Here is a 19,669-nt window from a genome sequence, read left to right on the forward strand (position 1 = left end):
AAAGCTAGAGGAATCAGAATCCCAAATTTCAAGATTTACCACAAAACTACAGCAATCAAAACAGCGTGGTACCGGCACAACAACAGACACAAAGCTCAATAGAACAGAATAGAGATCCCAGAAATAGACCCATGCTTATATGGCCAATTAATCTATGACAAAGGAGGCAAAAATATGCAATAGGAAAAGACAGTCTTTCAATAAATTGTACTGGCAAAACTGGACAACCAAATGCAAAAGGATGAAACTGGAAAACTTTCTCATACCATACACAGAAATAAATTCAACATGGATTAAAAACTTAAATGTGAGACCCGAAACCATAAAACTGCTAGAAGAAAACACAGGCAGTAATATCTTGACATTGGCCATAGGAACATTTTTCTAGATATGTCTCCTGAGGCAAGGGAAACAAAAGTAAAATTAAACTATTGGAACTACACCAAAGGAAACCATCAACCAAACAAAAAGACAATCTACTGAATGACAGAAAATATTTGCAAATAATATATCTGGTAAGAGGTTAATTCCAAAATACATAAAAATTTCTACAACTTAAAACCAAAAAAAAATCCCAAACAATATAGTTTAAAAATGGACAGAGTACTTAAGTAGACATTTTTCTAAAGAAAGCATACAGATGGCCAACAGACACATGACAAGATGCTCAACATCACTAATCATTAGGAAAATGCAAATCAAAACTACAGTGAAATATCACCTTATACATGTCAGAATGGCTAAAATAGAAAAAATAAGAAATGACAAGTATTGGTGAAGATGTGGGAAAAAAAGGAACCCTCATACACTGTTGCCAGGAATATAAGTTTGTACAGCCTCTATAGAAAACAATATGAAGGTTCCTCAAAAAATTAAAAATAGAACTACTATATGACCCAATAATTCCACTGCTGACTACTTACCCAAAGAAAACAAAAGCACTAATTTGAAAAGATTTATAAACACCCATTTATTGCAGCATTATTTACAATAGCTAAAGTATGAAAGCAACCCAAGTGTCCATCAGTAGATGAATGGATAAAGAAGATGTGGTATACATACACACACACACACACACACACACACACACGAATTGAAATGTCATAAAAAGGGATGAGATCTTGCCATTTATGATTATGTGGATGGACTTTGGACTTAGAGGGTATTATGTTAAGTGAATTAAGTATACAGAGAAAGAGAGATACCATATGATTTCACTTATATGTAGAATCTTTAAAAAAAAACTAAATGAATATACAAACAAATAAAAAGCAAAAACAGACTCAGAAATACAGAGAACACACTGGTGGTTGCCAGAGTAGGGGTGTAGAAGGGAATGGGAAAATAGGTGAAGAGGAGTGGGAGATACAGGCTTCCAGTTATGGAATGAATAAGTCACAAGAATAAAAGATACAGCAAAGGGAATATAGTCAATGGTACTATAATAGTGCTGTATGGTGACAGAGGGTAGCCACACTTGTGGTGAGCATAGAATAATGTATAGACTTGTCAAATCGCTATGTGGTACATCTGAAACTAATGTAACATTATTTGTCAACTATACTTCAATTAAAAAAATAATAAGACAAAGACTTAGTAATAAGTGCCCTGAACAAAAGGCAGAAATTAATTCAATAGAAATATTGAGGACAAGAGCCACAGGGACACACACAAGAATCTAAGGGTGCTTGGGAGGCTCAGTCAGTTAAGCGTCTGACTCTTGGTTGTGGTTAAGGTCATGGTCTCAAGGTTTGTGGGATCAAGCCTTGCATGAGGCTTGCAATGAGAGTGCAGACCGTGCTTGGGATTCTCTCTCTTTCTCTCCCTTTCTCTCTTTCTCTCTCTCTCTCGATTTCTAAGTTTCTTCAATAAAGCCTTAGAAAAAGAACTCAGAAGGTTCTACAGCTAAGACAACTTCCTTTAAATTATCAGCATTCTCTTAAGAATGAGAAGTCGTGGGGCAAGTGGGTGGCTCAACCAGTTAAGCCTCCCACTTGGGCTCAGGTCATGATCTCGTGGTTCACAAGTTTGAGCCCCATGACAGGCTTTGCACTGAAAGTTCAGAGCCTGGAGCCTGCTTCTGATTCTGTGTCTCCCTCTCTCTCTGCTCCTCCCCCAACTCACACTCTGTCTCTCAATAAATAAACATTAAAAATTTTAGAAAAAAAAGAATGAGAAGTGGCATTTGAAACTAGAATCCACTTTATAGTCTTGGCAGATTGTGTTATTCAAGTATAATCAGCCTACATGTTCTTTTTAGAACGGACTGTCGTTTCTTTCTACAATCTTCATAAATTTCTGTAAGCATTCCTAGAGAAAGAGGGCTCTTCCTAGCCAGAATAAAGCAAATTAGATAAGCAAAGCCTCTTCTTTACCAGAGCTGTGTTCTCTGTTCTTAGTTTCATCCAGCTTCAAGTAGCAAGTGTTTTGAAGAAACAATCTCATCAAGCAAACATCTTTCTCTTTACTTTAAACTCCATTATCTCCTCTTGGAAGAGCACCTTGGCTCCAAGCAAAATGGTGAGAGCTACAGCCTAAGTATTGCTTACACTAAGCAAAGTCCCGATACCTTTTGAAAGACTTCATTCCTTTAACAGCTTATACGTACTGCAATATGTATAAGTTTGTGAAGTAAATGATAATAACCACAAAACAATTTCCAGAGCTGTGTTCCAAAAATAAAGGTCTGAGATGCCTCCTCAGGTGAGTAGAATAAGGCTGGACAACCCAGCACTAAAAGGCAATGGAGTATACAAAAAAACAAAGAAAGAAACAAGGCCCCAGTCTTCATGCTGATGGAGCTGGCAGATATATTTTCTTTATAGGCCAACTTTCCCCCACCTTCCCTAATGTCCCTAATAATGTCTGGCTAGATTATTGTTGTATGACCCGGGAATTCTGGGAATTCAAAATAAATATAGGCAATGTGTTTGTAAATGGGATTAGTATGAGAGTACAGAACCTTGAAAGAAAAGTCAGTATGTGCTCAGAAATTGTTTTCATGTCATTTTTATTTGAGACTAGAGAGTCAAAGAAGAAATATTAGGGAAAAAAACATCTATTCTAATGGGGACATGAAGGCTTTAACTCAGTGTGTAAAAAAGAAAAATGGGAAAGGAAAACATGTTCAACATTTCCTTTTTAACCCCAGTGGATACACAGATAAGGATTGGGGAGGCAACACCTAAAACCATGAATTAATTACATAGTCTTCGACTAGTATAGGGTTTGGGATTCAGAAGACCATGCAGTTTATAGACCCCCAACTAAAGGGCTCTCCCAATATCACCCAATGTAAGGGTGCCATCAAATTCCCCTGCAGCTACAACACTAGCACTTTTATATCCAGCAGAAAAGTACATTTATGAGCTCACACTTGTGTTTATGAGCCTGACCCTTCCTAAGCAAGCCAGTGCATCACCCTAGGGCTCCACGTGTCTCTTTATAACTGAATCTGAGGCCTTTCGAACAAAAAGAAAGGAAAAAAATTCAATCATGATTTTTGATGCTGTGATTCAAAGTGCTAGTGTATGCTTTGAGAGAGCTGTAAGAACATATTCACAGGGGTATATCTGGGTAGCAACAGAGCAAAAACATTTTATAGAAAATTATAAAAACTTGAAAAAAAAGTTCTCCTCAGGTAAAATCCAGCTCCTGTCATTGTTCAAGATGATCTTGCTTATCCTAGGCCACACACTTTGAAATGCCCAGGTAATACAAATTATTTCCTCCTAGCCAATTAGTAGCTGTGTTAAACCCAAATAATAGCAAGTGACCCTAGAGTCTGGGAAAGTTCAAAGTCCACTGTCTCATTTCCTGATGCCCTGAAATACAGGTTCCCAGCACTGTGGCTCTTTTTTTTTTTTTTTTTTTTTTATTTATTTATTTATTTTTGAGACAGAGAGAGACAGAGCATGAACGGGGGAGGGTCAGAGAGAGAGGGAGACACAGAATCTGAAACAGGCTCCAGGCTCTGAGCAGTCAGCACAGAGCCCGACGCGGGGCTCGAACTCACGGACCGCGAGATCATGACCTGAGCCGAAGTCAGACGCCCAACCGACTGAGCCACCCAGGCGCCCCGCACTGTGGCTCTTTGAATGGACAAAGGAAAATTGCCATAGTTTTACTCTTCTACTTTCATCCTTTTGCCCAATTTTAAAGACTTTACCATGCAAATCACAACAAGGGAAGGAAAATCTGCCCATGGTTCTAAATGATTTTTTTAAAATGTCATTTTTTGTTTCTAAAGACAAAAATGTTATCATAGCTTCATGTATATTTGTGCTCCCTTTCTAAGACCAGAAAAGGGTGAGTTTAGTGAGGAAAATCAGGACAAAAGCAGAAAGAAACAACCTATTTAAAATAAGCCAGGAGCCACACACACACACACAAAAAAAAAGATACCCAGGAATAAACTTAACCAAACTCTGAAAACTATAAAACACTGATGAAAGAAATTGAAGATGACACAAAGAAATGGAAAGATATTCCATGCTCATGGGTTGAAACAACAAATATTGTTAAAATGTCTATACTACCCAAAGGAATCTAGACATTTAATGCAATCCCTATCAAACTACCAATAGAATTTTTGACAGAACTAGAATAAAAATCCTAAAATTGTATGGAACCACAAAAGACCTCGAATAGCCAAAGCAATCCTGAAAAAAAATACAAAGCTGGAGGCATCATAGTTCTATACTTCAAATTATATTACAAAGCTGTAGTAATCAAAACACATGGTACGGACACAAAAATAGACACATAGATCAATATAATGGAATAGAAAACCCAGAAATGAACTCACAATTATATGGGCAATCTTCAGTAAAGCAGGAAAGAATAAACAATGGGAAAATGACAATGTCTTCAACAAATGGTTTTGGGAAAACTGGACAGCCACATGCAAAAGAATGAAACTGGACCACTTCCTTACATTATACACAAAAATAAATTCAAAATGGATTAAAGACCAAGATGTGAGACCTAAAACCATAAAAATCCCAGTAGAGAACACTGGCAGTAACCTCTTTGACATTTGCTGTAGCATTTTTTCTTTTCTAGATACGTCTCCTGAGGCAAGGGAAACAAAAGCAAAAATAAACTATTGGGACTCTGTCAAAATAAAAAGCTTCCACACAGCAAAGGAAACAATTAACAAAACTAAAAGGCAATCGATGGAATGGGAAAAGATATTTGCAAATGACATATCCAATAAAGGATTAGTATCCAAAATATATAATGAACCTAAAAAACTCAACACCCAAAAACTAAATAATCCAATTAAAAAAATGGGCAGAAGACATGAATAGACACTTCTCCAAAGAAGACATACAGATGGCCAACAAACACGTGAAAAGATATTCATCATCACTTACCATCAGGGAAATGCAAGTCAAAACTACAATGAGATAGCATCTCACACTTGTCAGAATGGCCAAAATCAACAACACAAGAAACAAGTGTTGGTGAGGATGTGGAGAAAAAGGAACACTCATGCATTATTGGTGGGAATGCAAATTTGTGCAGCTACTGGGGAAAACAGTATGGAGTTTTCTCAAAAAGTTAAAAATAGAACTACTGTACAACCCAGCAATTGCACTACTGGATTATTTACCCCCAAAATACAAAAACCCTAATTCAAAGGGCCACATGCGCCCCTATGTTTATAGCAGCATTATTTACAATAGCCAAGATATGGATGCAGACCAAGTGCCCATCAATTGACAAATGGATAAAGAAGATGTGGTATAAAAATATAATGGACTATTATTCAGCCATAAAAAAAGAATGAAATCTTGCCATTTGTAACGATGTGGTTGGAGCTAGAGTATATTGTGTAAGTGAAATAAGTCAGTCAGAGAAATATGATTTCACTCATATGTGGAATTTAAGAAACACAACAAGTGAGCAAAAGGAAAGAGAGAGAAAGAGACAGAGAGATGGAGAAAGAAAGAAACCAAGAAACAGACTATTAACTATAGGGAACTGATGGTTGCCAGAGGGGGAGTTGGGTGGAGGGATGGATGCAATAGGTGATGGTGATTAAGGAAGGCACTTGTGATGAGCACCAGGTATTGTACGGAAGTGTTGAAATGCTGTATTGTACACCTGAAACTAATATTACACTGTATGTTAACTGACTAGAATTGAAATAAAAACTTAAAAAAAAGAAACAATAAAATAAGCCAGAGCCTCCTTAAATTTTGTTTGGCTTTCTAGAAAATTATTTTCTCCATTTTCTCTTTCTTTTGGAGAAAGGAAGCCTGTTAGCAGGGAGAGTATGAATTTTATCAAGGGAGTGATAAGCTTCCTTCTCTATGTAAAATCATAATCCAACCCACAATGTGTTGTCGCAGTAAGCACCTACATGACCCACATATTGGGGTCACCTGTTTCTACTGGTGAATGTTTACTTGTATTTTTATTTCACAATCTTTTCTAAGTGAAGTTTAAAGCATCACTGATAGCATGGTGTGGCTCTAAGAAATGAAGAAATGAGTGGTGAGATTGTAGAAAACAGGAAGAGATTATTTATGATCATATCGATCCTTGAGGTTATATCCACTGGTCTCCTTAGTATGGTCAGCATCTAAGTTTCCTAGGGCTGCTGTAGCAAAGTTCCACAAACTCTGTGGCTTAGAACAACAGAAATATATTCTCTCACAGTTCTGGAAGCTAGAAGTCAGAAATCAAGGGACCGGCAAGTTTGGTCCCTTCTGGAGGCTCTGAAGGAGCGTCTGTCTTGTGCCTCCCTCCTAGCCTCTGGGGGTTGCCAATATCTTATTCCTTGGCTTGCAGATGTATTGCTGTAATATCTACCTCCATCATCACACGGTGTTCCTCTCTACCTATCTCTCTGTTTTCTCTTCTTATAAGAATGCTAGTCATATTGAATAAGGGGCCCTCCCTACTTCATCTTAATTTATATCTTAATTACATCTGCAAAGACCCTTTTCCCAAATAAGTTCACAGTTACAGGTACCAAGGAAAATGACCTCAACATATCTTTGTGTTGACACTATTCAACTCACAACAGTCAGAATTTTTTTTTTCTTTCTGATTTTAACAAAAGTGATTGAAAGCCAAGAACCCATCTTGTGTAACCATAATGTGGTCCTATCCACCACTAAAATGTACACCTTTGGCTTAACCTATGAGATTTGGATGTTAGCAAGTTATATGTTATACAGAAGGCCATAACTTAGCAACTAGCTTTTAAAAGAAATCCATCAGGGACATCTGGGTGGCTCAGTAGGTTAAGCATCCAACTCTTGATTTCGGCTCAGGTCATGATCTCATGATCTTTAGTCGAGCCCCATATAGGGCTCTGTGCTGGCCACGAATCCTGCTTAAGATTCTATCTCTCCCTCTCCTTCTGCCCCTCCCCTGCTCGCACGCACATGTGCACACTCTCTCCCTCAAAATAAAATAAAATAAAATAAAATAAAATAAAATAAAATAAAATAAAATAAATAAGAAATCTGTTAGGCCAGTACCCTTTGGCCTCATTAAAACAACCCATTTGAGTTGCTACATTTGGGCAAGCTCTAGAAATATCCTATTTGAGGTTGGTATCTAGCATCCAGACTTACCATCTATGATAAGAGACCAAAATTTAGAGTGTTGGAGTTTATGGAACCCACATCTTGGATGACTAACTGGGGGTTACAAAACTGGATACCCACTTTGGAAGTTTCCTCCATGACCTACAAAACTTGTGCTTTTCCAGTGTAATTCCAGGACAAGATTGCTTGGGAAGTAATTTTTCTGATTTCAAAATAGGAATAGGAGAATTGCTTTAGCAGTGGTTCCACTGAAATTGGCTCCACTGGGTGTTAGTCCCTCCATTCTTGAAGGGATCCTGGCCAGGAGCCTCTTACCATGGACATTTGAGTTAGGACAACCCAACCTCTTAATTTAGCAGGCCAATCAGACAACTTTGAGAAAAAGGCAGAATAGAGAGAAATCATCAAGCTGTTGTGACTGACTCTTCCAGCTTTACCAATTGGAATTAAATACCATGAAACCAGCGACTAAACTGTAGTAATTATATATTGTAACAACTACAGTGATTTCTTTTTTTAATATTTTTAAAAAATCTTTATTTACTTTTGAGAGAAACAGCGTGTGAGCAGGGGAGGGGCAGAGAGAGAGGGAGACACAAAATCTGAAGCAGGCTCCAGGCTCTGAGCTGTCAGCACAGAGCCTGACACGGGGCTCAAACTCACGAAATGTGAGATCATGACCTGAGCCGAAGTCGGACACTCAACCGACTGAGCCACCCAGGCACCCCTCTTTTATGTCCATATTTCCCCCAACATTTTACAATGAAAATTTTCAAGTATACAGTAAAATTGAAATAATTTTATAGTGCACATCACCTAGATTCTATCATTAGCATTTCACTATACTTGCTTTTTCATATAAGTATCCATTGGTCCACCCTCTGTCCACTGATCAATCTGTCTTATTTTTATGCATTTTAAAGTAAATTACAGACATCAGTACATACCCCCTAAGTACTTCAGCATGCATATTATTAACTAGAGATTTCTACAGTTTCTAAAGTTGTGGAATAGGCCACATACAGTACTATGAGATATTTATGGAGGAATGCATAGCACATCCATGAGGATATATTTCATTTCATAAGTGTCCAAGTAGCACATTCCTTTCCTGAGCATTTCAGTAAAATTTAGAATACAAGATAAGCATGGTTATAGAGCTTAGATTAATATATTTTATTTTAAAAATATAAAAAATTCATTAAACCATCTTATTCACAACTATTGGTATTACATCCCTCCCTGGGCATATATACAAGAACTTGGGTTGGTATTGCTTCACAATTTAGGTCTCATGGGTTCCCAGCTGTTGTATAACAATAGTGAATTTGCTGACTTAGGTTCTCTCCAAGGACCACAATCATTACATTTCTACTAGGTCATTTCTCATACTGCTTTCCTATACTATAATCTTCTTTCAAACACAAGCTTAAACTTGATGTCTTGTCAACAAAAATTCCATAAAGTCTAACCCTATATTTTATTAATATTTGTCAAACACTATCTTTCCATTAAAGAGAAAGCACTATTTCTTTCCATTTATGCCCATCTATTTTCATGAATTGCTGTACATTGCAGAGATTGCCTTGATAATATATCCCTGTTCTGATGGCAAAAGTTGCAAGTAAACATAGAATTTCATTGATTAAGTGGAGAGAGAGAAACAGGACAGGAAGCCACATGGGCTTAAAAAATGATTGAAGCTATTAACTCTCTATAAGGAGATCAGAAAACAGCAATGTAAGAACTCAGGGAAGGGATGGCGAATCAATGGGTATTGATGAAAGGTGAGCTAGTGGAAACAAGCAGAGAATCAAAAGGAAAAAAAAATCATAGAAATAAGGCAAAATTGGAGGGACCACAAATCAAATAAAATAAACACGGTAAAATAATCAAAACAAAAAAAAATTATTTCTTTAAAAGTTGAAAAGGGGGTGCCTGGGTGGCTCAGTCGGTTAAGCGTCCCACTTCGGCTCAGGTCACGATCTTGCAGTCCGCGGGTTCGAGCCCCGCGTCGGGCTCTGGGCTGATGGCTCAGAGCCTGGAGCCTGCTTCCGATTCTGTGTTTCCCTCTCTCTCTGCCCCTCCCCCGTTCATGCTGTGTCTCTCTCTGTCTGAAAAATAAATAAACGTTAAAAAAAAAAATTTAAAAAAAAAGTTGAAAAGAATTAGGGAGAAAATGATATAGAAACAGACTAAGGAAATCCGACACATATTTGGAATTACAAAAAAAAAAAAAAAAAGAAAAAAAGAAAAGAAAAGAAAGGAATAAGAAAAGACAATATAAAGATTAGAGGGACAGAAACAAAATGGTAAACATTATACCCTCCCTGCAATAGAGAAATGTAAATGTTGTATGCCCAGTAGTATAAAAGTGATTTAAGTATCACAGATTGAAATGGGCATAAGGGAAAAAGGTGAGAGGAAGAGTAAGTACAATGATCTGTAATGTATCTGAGTGAAATCATTTAAAGATGGAAGTGAAGTAATAGAAATACGAGCATATATAAGTTGCACAAAGGTAAATTTTAAAAATATATTATTGATCAAAATTGGGAGGGCAGGGGGAGGAAGTTGAGAGAACGATGTGCAAATAAGCTAATCATCTGTTCATAGCAGGGAAAAAGAGATATCGTGTCTAAAAAATTAAAGGGCTAAGGGGATTATATATTTATAATTACACAAGTAACCACAAAACACTGAATTTTCTAAATATAAAATGAAACACCCATATCAAAATAAAGAAAATAAATCATGGAGTAAAATGTTTTTTTAAAACAATAAAACCAACAAATATAAAAAATATGATAAGATGAAGCCCACTTATTATTTTATAATAAAAATTATATATAAATTTGTATTATAAAATTATAAATTTTAATAATATAATTTAATTATAAATTATTATAAAATTATAAAATTATAAATTATATATAAATTTTATTATAAAAATATAATAATATGAAGCCCATTTATTATTTTTCAAATTAATAAATATACATGGATTTAACTCATCTATGAAAAGAAAAAGAATTGTAGACTAGATCAAAAGGTAAAACACAGTTTCAAGCTAAAACAAAGTGATTCAGAGAAATGAAAAATAAATGGGTAAAATTACACATATCAGGTAAATATAAACCAAAAGAAAGCAGGCATTTCAACTCTAATATCAGAGTAAGTGGATTACCAGAAAAAGAAAATTAAAGGAGACAATAAAAAGGCATTTTATACTCCTAAAATTTGCAATTAATGATAAGTGTGTGACAGCTAGAAATATTTACTTAAGCACAAAATAACACAGATACATTTTCATAATTCAGAAAGGATAGGAAATACCAGAAATGGACAAAAACATTTCTAGCAGGAGACTTTAATCCATCTTTCAGTCCATGAGAGATAAATTGGAAAAAGACAAGAATATAGAAAACTTAGATCACAAAATTAATAGGATAGATAAATTAATAGATATCTGATATTCAAAAAGTAGAAAGGCGCCTGGGTGGCTGGCTCAGTTGGTTAAGCCCCTGACCCTTGATTTCAGCTCAGGTCCTGATCTCATGGTTTGTGGAATCAAGCCCTGCGTTGGACTCACTGTGACAATGTGGAGCCTGGGGAGTCTCTCTCCCTCTGTCACTGCCCCTCCCCTGCTCTCTCTCTCTCTCTCTCAAAATAAATAAACATTTAAAAAAAAAACAAAAATAGAGAGTATATATTTTTAAGCATCCATGGTACAGTCACCAAAAAAAAAAAAAAGTTTTTTAGTTGATTTATTTATTTTTGAGAGAGAGAGAGCAAGCATGAGTGGGGGGTGGGCACAGAAAGAGTGAGAGAGAGCATCCCAAACAGGCTCCACACTGTCAGCACAGAGCCTGACGTGGGATTTGAACTTATGAAACTGTGAGATCATGACCTAAGTCGGGATCAAGAGTCAGATGCTTGACCAACTGAGCCACCCAGACTCCCGAACAGTCACCAAAATTGACCAGACTAAGTAACAAGGAAAATCCCAATAAATTCTTTATGCTAATGAGTTTTACCATCTGAGAAAAAAAATGCCTTTCTATTTATCTAAGTCTTATTTTTCCTTAGGAGCATTTTATCATTTAATTCATATAGGTTTTTGCCTAATTATTACTACCTTTAGTTTCTGCTATTTTCTCTTATTTGTCACTATTGTTTTTTTAAATTTTTTTTAACGTTTATTTATTTTTGAGACAGAGAGAGACAGAGCATGAACGGGGGAGGGTCAGAGAGAGGGAGACACAGAATCCAAAACAGGCTCCAGGCTCTGAGCTGTCAGCACAGAGCCCAACGCGGGGCTCGAACTCATGGACCGTGAGATCATGACCTGAGCCGAAGTCAGACGCTTAACCGACTGAGCCACCCAGGCACCCCTATTTGTCACTATTGTTAATAGGCTCTTTCATTCCACCATTCTGTTATATTGACTATAAGTATGTATATAGAGAGAATTATATATATATATGATTTTTGAATATTAGTTTTATACTATGCTCCTTTACTGAACTATAGAAGATTTTTCAGCTGATTTTTGTTGTTGATGCATGCCAGGAAACTGCAGTCCACTTCACAGCGCCTCTATAGTCCTGGGGAAGGTGGCCAGGAGGGGAACCTGAAGGTTCCTGCAAATACTCCTGGCAGCTGAAACCCACTCATCTGCCTTCACTGCTGGAAGAGAACGTGATTTCTGCCTTCTTTCCACTTTCCAAAGCAATATAGGTGTGCATTTTATTCATACAATATAAATTGCATCCAGAGGGGAAAGTGAGCCTAATAAATGTACTTTTCAGCTTCCAGCCCCCATGATACAGGAGAAGCATGACAGGGGATATGAACGAATACAATTTACAAAAAAAAAAAAAAAAGGATCCAACATGAATATAAAATATATAAAAAGTTCATAAGATGTCAATAAGATTTAGAAAAGTGGCCAAAGGTTATAAACAGTTCACAGAAAAATCAGCAAAGGTATGAATAAACAGTTAAAGAAAATGATGCCTATAAAATGTTTCTTAAATAAATGAAAGTATTTCACATTCACCTATATGAGAAATGCAAATGTAATGTACCCCAGCATAAGAGTTTTCATTGTTTGACTGGAAACATCATAATGTTGGCAGTACACTGTACTGGTGAGTGTATGAGGAAACAAGATCTTTCCTATTATAGTGGGACAGTGTGGTTTAGCATTATCTATTAAAATTACAATTGTATATATATTTCATTTAACATAGAAATTCCGCTCCCAAGAATTTATCCACCAGATATGTTTGCAGGTGTGAAATTGTGTAGCAAATATCTTCACACAACTAACTGTCCATCAATTGGGGGTTGGTTATATTATGTTGTAGTCATACAATAGATTACTACCATCTTCAAAAAGAATGAAGAGGGAGGAGTTAAGATGGCAAAATAGTAAAGGGACCCTGGACTTGTCTTGTCCCCCAAACATAGCTAGATCAACATCAAACCATTTTGAACACCCAAGAAATCGATCTGGGGATTAAAGAAAATCTTCACAATTTGAGGGAAAGAACACGGCAGGTAGCTGGTATGGAGAAGTTGGGCAAGAAAAGAACTACAGTGCCACAGAAGGGAGGGAGTCATTTTTGCGGAGAGGAGAAAGGGGGAGAGAGAGCAGCACAGTGGATTTGTGCAAGAAAGCACTCCCTGAAAGCAACGAGAGAGAAAGAATGAAAACACATACAGGGGACTGCACAAGAAAACTGTTCCCCAAAACCATTGACGGGGGAAAGGTGTTTTTCGTTTTTTGGGTTTTTTTGCCAGTTTTTTCTCATAAACAATGGAGCACAGAGTCTGAAGTTTCAGAAGTCAGTCCCTGGTGGTACTCCCATGAGGAAGCAGGGTGGAGCCCCTGGATCAAGCAGTGAGGTCTGAGGATCGCCTGGATTGCAGAGAGAAGTGCTTCCCCTGCTTGGAGTGCATTTGGTGGAGGCGATACAGCTTCTCCACAGGCAAAAGACCCACCAGGAGCCATCAAGCCCCCATGTTCACCTGTATAGGGGAAACTGGACCTAGCTTTATTTGGGTATTTTTATTTGTCCATTTGTTTGTTTGCTTTGTTGTTGTTGTTGCTTCTGTTTTTGTTTTTGTTGTTATTGTTGTTTTTGTTTCTTGGATACAGAAACAGCAAATTTTTTTATTTTATTATTTTTTTAATTAGTAATTTTTTTCTCTCTTTTCTTTTTTCTCTTTTAAAAAATTTTTTTAATGTTTATTTGTTTTTGAGAGACAGAGCATGAGCAGGAGAGGGGCAGAGAGAGAGAGAGGGAGACACAGAGTCCAAAGCAGGCTCCAGGCTCTGAGCTGTCAGCACAGAGCCTGATGAGGGGCTTGAACTCAAGAGTGGTGAGATCATGACCTGAGGTGAAACCCGATGCTTAACCGACTGAGCCACCCAGGTGCCCCTCTCTTTTTTTGTATCAAGCTTCTCTTAACAAGAAGACCAAAACACACCTAGGATCCAACTTCCTTTATTTGATTTTTAAAAAAAAAATTTATTTCATACTATTATTATTGTTTTTGTTGTTTCTTCCTCCAAAATGACAAGATGGGGGAATTCACCTCAAAAGAAAGAACAGGAGGGGCACTTGGGTGGCTCAGTCGGTTAAGCGGCCGACTTCGGCTCAGGTCATGATCTCGCGGTCCGTGAGTTCGAGCCCCGCGTCAGGCTCTGTGCTGATGGCTCAGAGCCTGGAGCCTGCTTCCGATTCTGTGTCTCCCTCTCTCTCTGACCCTCCCCCGTTCATGCTCTGTCTCTCTCTGTCTCAAAAATAAATAAACGTTAAAAAAAAAATTAAAAAAAAAAAAAAAGAACAGGAAGAAATGATGGCCAGAGATTTAGTCCATGCAGATATAAATAAGATGCCTGAACTAGAATTTAAAACAACAATCATACAGATACTAGCTGGGTTTGAAAAAAGCATAGAAGACAGCTGAGAACCACTTTTTGCAAAGAAAAAAGAACTAAAATTTAGTCAGGCCAAAATTAAAAATGCTATAACCAAGATGCAAACCCAAATGGAGTCCATAAAAAAGAAGATGGACAAGGCACAGGAGCAAATTAGTGGTATAGAGGATAAAAATGTGGAAAATAATGAAGCTGAAAGGAAGAGGGAAACAAAGGTCAGGGATCACGAAGACAGACTCAGCAATTTATTATAACATGATAACATTTGTATCGTAGAAGTCCCAGAAGATCCAAAGAGAGAAAGAGGGGCAGGTTTATGTAAACAAATTATGGCTGAAAACTTCCCTAATCTGGGGAAGGGCACAGACATCAAAATCCAAAAAGCATATAGAATTCCCATTAATTTCAGCAAAAGCCAGCCATTGTCAAGACATACAGTCAAACTCACAAAACGCATTGACAAGGAAAGAATCCTGAAAGGGTTTCCCTGAAAGGGAAAAAGTCTTTAACTTACAAGGGAAGACTGACAATGTTTGCAGCAGATCTGTCTACAGAAACTTGCCAAGCCAGAAAGTAGTGGCAAGATATATTCAACATGCTGAATGGAAAAAAATATGCAGCCAAGGATATTCTATCCAGCAAGGCTGTCATTCAAAATAGAAGAAGAGATAAAGAGTTTCCCAGACAAACAAAAACTAAAGGAGTTTATGGCAACTAAACCAGCCCTGCAAGAAATTTTAAGGGGGACTCTTTGAGTGGAGAAAGAAAAAGACCAAAAGCAGCAGCAGCAGCAGCAGCAGCAACAACAACAACAACAACAACAACAAAATAGAAAGGACCAGAGAGCATCACCAGAAACACCAACTCTACAGGTAATACAATGGCACTAGGTTCATATCCTTCAATAATCACTCTGAATGTAAATGAACTAAATGTTCCAATCAAAAGACATATGGTATCAGAATGAATAAAAAAAACCTCAAAAACCAACAAGATCCATCTATATGTTACCTACAAGAGACTCGTGTTAGACCTAAAGATGCCTGCAGATGGAAAGTGAGGGGATGGAGAGCCATCTTTCATGATAATAGATGTCAAAAGAAAGCCAGAGTAGCCATACTTACATCAGACAAACTAGATTTTACAACATGGGGTGCCTGGGTGGCTCATTCAGTTAAGCATCTGACTTCAGCTCAGGTCATGATCTCACAGTTTGTGAGTTCAAGCCCCATGTCGGGCTCTGTGCTGACAGCTCAAAGTGTGGAGCCTGCTTCAGATTCTGTGTCTCTCTCCCTCTCTCCCTGCTCTACCCTCACTCACACTCTGTCTCTGCCTCTGTCGCTCTGTCTGTCTCTCTCTAAAGTAAATAAACATTAAAAAAAAAACACGAAAACTGTAACAAGAGATGAAAAAGGGCATTATATCATAATTACAGGGTCTATCCATCAAGAAGAGCTAACAATTAGAAATACGCCCCCAACTTGAAGCACCCAAATATATAAATTAATAATAACAAAGAAACTCATTGATAATAATACAATAATAGTAGTGGACTTTAACACCCCACTTACAGCAAGAAACCTAACAGACACCTAAGCAGAAAACCAACAAGGAAGCAATGGCCTTGAATGACACACTGGGCCAAATGGACCTAACAGATATATTCAGAACATTTCATCCTAAAGCAGCAGAATACACATTATTTTGGGATGCACATGGAACATTCTCCAGAATAGATCACATACTGGGTCACAAAACAGCCCTCAACAAGTATAAAAGGATTGAGATCATACCATGCATATTTTCTGATCACAATGCTATGAAACTTGAAGTAAACCACAAGAAAAAATTTGGAAATCCCTCAAACACATAGAGGTTGAAGAACATCCTACTAAAGAATTGTTGGGTTAACCAGGAAATTAAAGAAGAAATTAAAAAATACAAGGAAGCAAATGAAAATGAAAACACTATAGTCCAAAACCTATAGGATGCAGCAAAGGCAGTCCTAAGAGGAAAGTATATTGCAATTCAGGCTTATATCAAGAACCAAGAAAGGTCCCAAATACTCAATCTAACCTTACACCTAAAGGACCTATAAAAGGAACAGCAAATAAAGCCTGAAGCTAGCAGAAGAAGGGAAATAAAGATTATAACAGAAATAAATTATATAGAAACAAACAAACAAAAACGGTAGAACAAATCAATGAAACTAAGAGCTGGTTCTTTGAAAGAATTAACAAAATTGATAAACTTCTAGCCAGACTTATCAAAAAAAAAAAAAAGAAAGGACCCAAATAGGTAAAATCATGAATGAAAGAGAGAGATCATAACCAACATTGCAGAAATACAAACAATTATAAAAGAATACTATGAAAAATTATATGCCAACAAACTGGGCAATCTGGAAGAAATGGACAAATTCCTAGAAACTCATACACTACCAAACCTCAAACAGGAAGAAATAGAAAATTTGAACAGACCCATAATCACCAAAGAAATTGAATCAGTAATCAGAAATATCTCAATAAACAAGAGTCCTGGGCCAGATGGCCTCCCAGAGGAATTCTACCATACAAATAAGAGTTAATATCTATTCTTCTCAAACTCTTCCAAAAAATAGAAATAGAATGAAAACTTCCAAACTCATTGTATGAAGCCAGTGTTACCTTAATTCTGAAACCATATAAAGACCCCACTAAAAAGGAGAATTACGGGCCAATAACCCTGATGAACATGGATGCAAAAATTCTCAACAAGATATCAGCAAATCAGATTCAACAGTACCTTAAAAGAATTATTCACCATGATCAAGTGGGATTTATTACTGGGTTGCAGGGCTGGTTGAATATTTGCAAATCATATACCATGTTAATAAAAGAAAGGATAAGAATCATATGATCCTGTCAATAGAATCAGAGAAAGCATTGGACAAAATACAGCATCCATTCTTGATAAAAACCCTCAACAAAGTAGGTATAGAAGGAACATACCTCCATTTTATAAAGGCCATATACGAAAGACCCAAAGCTAATATTATTCTCAAAGGGGAAAAACTGAGAGCCTTTCCCCTATAGTGAGGAACAAGACAAGAACGTCCAGTCTCACCATTACTATTTAATATAGCACTGGAAGTCAGCCTCAGCAATCAGATAACAAAAAGAAATAAAAGGTACCCAAATAGGCAAGGAAGAAGTCAAACTTACACTATTTGCACACAACATGATACTCTATTTAGAAATCCCAAAAGACTCCACCAAAAAATGGCTAGAACTAACACATAAATTCAGCAAAGTCGTAGGATATAAAATCAATGTTCAGAAATCTGTTGCATTTCTATATACCAATAATGAAGCAGCAGAAAAAGAAATCAAGGACTCAGTCCCATTTGCAATTGCACCAAAAACAATAAGATACCTAGGAATAAACCTAACTAAAGAGTTAAAAGATCTGTACTCTGAAAACTATAGAATACTTATGAAAGAAATTGAAGAGGACACAAAGAAATGGAAAAGCACGCCATGCTCGTGGATTGGAAGAATAAACATTGTTAAATTGCCTATACTACCCAAAGCAATCTACACATTTAAAGCAATCCCTATCAAAATACCACCAGAATTTTTTGCAAACTAGAACAAATAATCCTAAAATTTGTATGGAACCACAAAAGATCCTGAATAGCCAAAACAATCCTGAAAAAGAAAAACAAAACTGGAAGCATCACAATTCCAGATTCCAAGCTATATCACAAAGCTGTAGTCATTAAGGCAGTATGGTCTGGCACAAAAACAGACACATAGATTAATGGAACACAATAGAAAACCCAGAAATGGACCCACAACCGTATGGTCAACTCATCTTTGACAAAGCAGGAAAGAATATCCAATGGAAAGAAGACAATCTCTTCAACAAATTGTGCTGGCAAAACTGGACAGCAACATGCAGAAGAATGAAACTGAACCACTTTCTTACACCACGCACAAAAATAAATTCAAAATGGATGAAAGGCCTAAATGTGAGACAGGGAACCATCAAAATCCTAGAGAACACAAGCAATAACTTCTCTGACTTCACTGGAGCAAATACTTATTAGACACATTGCTAAAGGCAAGGGAAACAAAAGCAAACATGAACTATTGGAACTTCATCAAGGTAAAAAATTTCTACACAGTGAAAGAAATAATCAACAAAACTAAAAGGCAGCCTATGGAATGGGAGAAGATATTTGCAAACAACATATCCAATAAAGGGTTAGTATCCAAAATCCATAAAGAACTTTTCAAAATCAACACCTGAAAAACAAATGACCCAGTTAAGAAAGGGGCAGAAGACATGAATAGACGCTTTTACAAAGAAGACATCTAGATGGCCAACAGAAGTTGAAAAGGTGCTCAACATCATTCATCATCGGGGAAATACAAATCAAAACCACAAGAAGGTACCACCTCACACCTGTCAGAATGGCTAAAGTTAACAACATAAGAAACAACAGGTGTTGGCAAGGATGTGGAGAAAGGGGAACTCTCTTGCACAGTTGATGGAAATGCAAACTGGTGCAGCCACTCTGGAGAATAGCCACTCTGGGTGTTCCTCAAGAAACTAAAAATAGAAGTACACTACAATCCAGCAATTGCACTATTAGGTATCTACCCAAAGGATTAAAAAATGCAGATTAGAAGGGGTACATGCACCCCAACACATAGCAGTATTATCAACAATAGCCAAACTATGCAGAGAGCCCAAATGTCCATTGACTGATCAGTGAATAAAGATGTGGTGTATATAAACACAATGGAATATTACTCAGCCATAGGAAAGAATGAAATCTTGCCATTTACCATGACATGGATGGAGCTAGAATGTATTATGCTAAGTGAAATAAGTCAGTCAGAGAAAGACAAATACTATATGATTTCTCTCACATGTGGAGTTTAAGAAACAAAACATATGAACATATGGTAAGGAGAGGGGGAGAGAGAAGAAAGGGAAACTAAGTACAAGAGACTCTTTTTTTTATTTTTATTTTTTAACGTTTATTTATTTTTGAGACAGAGAGAGACAGAGCACGAATGGGGGAGGGGCAAAGAGAGAGGGAGACACAGAATCGGAGGCAGGCTCCAGGCTCCGAGCCATCAGCCCAGAGCCCGACGCA

General features: G+C 37.1%; 1 pseudogene; it reads right to left on the reverse strand.

The window, feature by feature from the left end:
* LOC109263240 (tigger transposable element-derived protein 1-like) overlaps positions 1–19,669 on the reverse strand; it is a 37,233-nt pseudogene that overhangs the window by 12,178 nt on the left and 5,386 nt on the right.

Source organism: Panthera pardus, unplaced genomic scaffold (assembly GCF_024362965.1).
Source record: "Panthera pardus isolate Hobbes unplaced genomic scaffold, ASM2436296v1 HiC_scaffold_17, whole genome shotgun sequence".
Lineage (NCBI taxonomy): Eukaryota > Metazoa > Chordata > Mammalia > Carnivora > Felidae > Panthera > Panthera pardus.